This window comes from Octodon degus, unplaced genomic scaffold (assembly GCF_000260255.1).
Source record: "Octodon degus isolate 3935 unplaced genomic scaffold, OctDeg1.0 scaffold00182, whole genome shotgun sequence".
Classification (NCBI taxonomy): Eukaryota; Metazoa; Chordata; class Mammalia; order Rodentia; family Octodontidae; genus Octodon; species Octodon degus.
In genome coordinates this window covers 3,738,103-3,742,019 of record NW_004524758.1, presented here as the reverse complement: position 1 = coordinate 3,742,019, position 3,917 = coordinate 3,738,103, and positions in this window count along the sequence as shown.

The following is a 3,917-nucleotide window of genomic DNA, read 5'->3' as shown; positions in this document are numbered from 1 at the left end:
TCTCTCTGTTTCTGTTTCTTTCTCTCTCTGTCTCTGTCTCTCTCTGTCTGTCTCTCTTTCAGCTTCTTCCTCTCTCTCTGTCTCTCTGTCTCTCTCTCTCTCTCTGTCTCTCTCTGTCTCTCTCTCTCTCTGTCTCTCTCTGTCTCTCTCTCCTTTCTAAAACAGGGTCTCATTACATAATTCAGGCTAGCCTCACACTTATGGTGACTCTCCTGTTTCAGCCTTCCACGTGCTCAGATGACAGACATGTACCCCTGTGCCTGGCCTAGAGGCAGACTAAAGGTTTCTGTCTCTGAGAAATTTGCTTAGCAGACTCTAGGAATTATACTGCTGCAGAACCCAACTCCCTGCTGTGGGCTCAAGTTCTCAGCCTTAGACTGAAAGCCATGCCATAATCTTTCCTGGTTTGGGGGCCTTAGGACTAGGATTGAAACATCCTACCAGCATCCCAAGAACCTCACCTTGCACATGACCCATCATGAGGCTTCAGACACCGTAATAATGTAAGTCAATTCCCCTAATAAATTCTCTGTCATGCATCTATAAACATATGCTATTAATCTGTTTTGCTGGAAATGCCTGACTAATATACCATAATAAAAACACATTTTATTTATTATACCTTGCCACAGGGGTATTTCTGCAGTAAAGCGTAGTAACATTTTGGCTCCAATGACTAAGAGAAAAATCTCAAAGCTAATTAGGTGGAAAAGCCCAGTATAAGGAACAGCATGAGCCAGAGACCACTAGGCTTGTGCAAAGCAAACATGATGTAAAATTTACTGTGCCTGGGTGCAGGCAGGCAGAGGGTGAAAAGACCATCTCTGCGGGACAGCAAAAAGTGGAGCCTTTCGGAGGGCTCCGACAAAGTGGATCAGGGACCTCAGGTGAAGCAATTTTGGCAAACATCTGTACTTAGAGATTTCTCAACATCCGGTGCCTCAGTGGGCCAAGTCCTTGGGGCATCCGGTGTGAATGTTTGGTGTCTTCTGATGTCCCCGTGCTCAGAAGATTCCGTGCTCTATTTTATCTTTTTATGCCATCCAGTGTTGCTGAGGGCAGCAGCACCAGTGCTGAACTGGGTTTTCTCTGAGAACAATGCCTCTGCTGACACACAGGTTGGGAGATGGGACAGTCCTGCCCAAATTGTGCCTGCCATTCTTGCCCTTTTGTTATGATAAACAAAAAGGAAAAAGAAGAAGTGAAAAGGAGATGGGCATTGTTTCTCATGGCTTCTTTGTGCAGAACATGTGGGTGAGTGGACACCTTAATGAGTTTTGGGGGAGTAGTATGGTATAGGGGTGATACGTGAGACTGGTAAGGACCCAGACCTGGGAGGGCCTAGAGTGGCCATGCAGGAAGCTGATGATACGGAGACATAAAGCCAGTGATCTTTGCTAAGGACTGAACCCAGGTAGCAGGAAGTGAGTTAACTGCGGGGTCTGGCAGAGACTATCAGGGGCCTTGGGGAGGAGCATTGGGGCTGGCACGACGGGGTGTGGCAAAGGAAAAGGAGGGCTAGCTGAGTCAGGGAGTGCAGAGAGGGGGAGGAGAACTGAACCCTGTCTCGGGGTGTCAAGGAGAGGTATGGAAAAAGATCAAGGCAGATCCAAGGAAGGAAGGAGGTAAGGCATGGGACAGGAAGCAGCAGGGCATTCAGGTGTCCTCTGGAATTCGGGTCAGCCTGGGGAAAGTAAGAGAGACTCCTTGCGATTTCTATGGGGAATGATCAGATGAGCAACCAGCAGGACACAGTTTCATTCAGGAATGAGGGATCCACTCGAGGAAAGTGTCATAGGCAAGTAGCCATCAGGGTGCTAGAGATGACCAGAATGGGTCCTGTCTACTGCAAGCTGTGGAGTCCAGGGTTTAATATTTTAATTAACACAAATGTGTTAGGCTATCTTCTTAAGACTGGTGTTAAGGGAAGGCAGGAGAAGGTTAGCAGCCTGCTCCTCCTTTTTGGACCTGTTTCAGAGCCAGGAGATTGTCTCTGGGGGGCTGGCCCCTGGGCCGAGCAGAAATGTGCAGCCACACAAAGGTTCAAATGGACTGTATCTTGTAGGTTTCTAGGGACTGGCTTGGATGCAAGGGAGATGAATGGGATCAGGAAAATCCAGACTTAATGGGGCTGAAAAGTGCAGTAGTGGGGTAGCCCTCGTGGAGGCTGCGATCTCCCTCTCTACTTTTCTAGATGGTTGAGGCCAGTAGGGGACATGGAAGTTTTATTGGACATCAAGTGATTTGGACGCCTCCAGGGTGATTTGACTAATGAAAGCTGGGCATTGTCTGATTGAATAGAGGAGCAGAGGCCAAACCAGGGGATCATATCAGCTACGAGGGAGTTGACAATGGCCAAGGTTGTTTCTGAGCCAATGGGAAAGGTCTCCATCTGCCCAGTAAAAATATTGACCCAAATCAGGAGCTATCTTAATTTTTGCACCTGTGGCATGTGGATGAAATCAGTTTGTCAATCCCTTTTGATGTGTAGGGAAAAGAAGGTTAGAGTTAGGAGGTGGCATCTGATGGGCAGGAGGCTCTGGGAGAAGCAGAGGGACACCTACATCAGCTGAGACAGGAGGCTCACTCGGCAGGAGGCTGCCGAGGGGAGCAAGGCCATCTGCACTACTGTCAGGGAGAAGCAGCACCAGGTTGCAAGAGTACAGGTGAGGGGACATGAAAGGAGTCGCAGGAGGAACACGGGGTGGGGGGAGTTTACAGAGCGTAACGAAAGCCTGCACACAGGGTATCTCGGTAGGTCGGGGGATGAGCAGAGAGGTTTTTAATTTTTGAGGAGACAAGCTAGAGGAGAGGAAGGGGGCATAGAAGAAGGAACATTTTCATGGAGAGCAGAGAGAGGCAGTTGTCCCACCTGGCATGTGAAAATCAGAGTGGTAACAAGGTCCACAGGGGATGTCCCCAGTTGGGACTCACAGCTGCAATGGGGGTAGGTGGGTGATTGGCCACTGCAGACGTCCCCAACATCAGCCAAACACCAAGGGAAGACAGTGCTTTCTGGCGGATATTTCCTTGGCTAGCACTGGGCTTAAATGCTATGGAAAGCAGAGCGAGCTTCTCTGTGCTCCATGTTGAGGAAAGGTGAAAAAGCTGGAGAAGAATGAGGAGAAAGTGAGAGGTGGGAGAAGGCATGAGTCCATCAAGATCATGGGATGAGGGCCAAGGAGATAGCTCAGTGGCACAGTGCCTGGCTGACAAGCACAAGGTCCTGAGTTCAATAAAAAAAATGATTATGGGATGAATAGAGAGTGAGTAGGGATGTCTAGTGATTTGAACATTCCTAGGAGTAGCATGGCCTCTTTTAAAGCTCTGAAAAGAGAGTGAGGAAAGGTCCTGTGATCTAAAAGCTCAGTGGAGCCTTTCTTTACAAGTTTGTGGAGGGATTTAGTGAGGAGAGCAAAGCTGAGAGCCCAGAGGCGGAAGCATCCTTAGATGGGCAGAAAGTATTAGTGAGGAGTCAAATTGGTGTACAAGTGGTGTGGCCACCCTTACTGTTCATCAATGAAGAGCTCCCACTAATCTCAATACTTTCTTAAGAGACACCCTCAATAAATTGGTCATTGGTTAAAAGATAATTTTCTTTCAAAAAAATTACAATAAAGTTTTATCTTTTTGGTATAAGACTAAATTAAGAAACCAAGGTTCAAAGAGCCAGCAAGATAGCTCAGTGGACTAAGTGCCTGCTTAGGCAAGCACAGAGACCAGGGTTCAATCCCTTGTACACATGCCACACCAGTCCAGCCCCTGGGCACACTGAGCCAGCCACTGAGACCAGGCAAGGTGGTGAACACCTGTGATCTCAGCACTGGGGATGCTGAAAGCATGAGGATCACTATGAGTCTGAGCTGCATAGTGAGACTCTATACCAAATACATTTTTTAAAAAAGATAGCCAACATC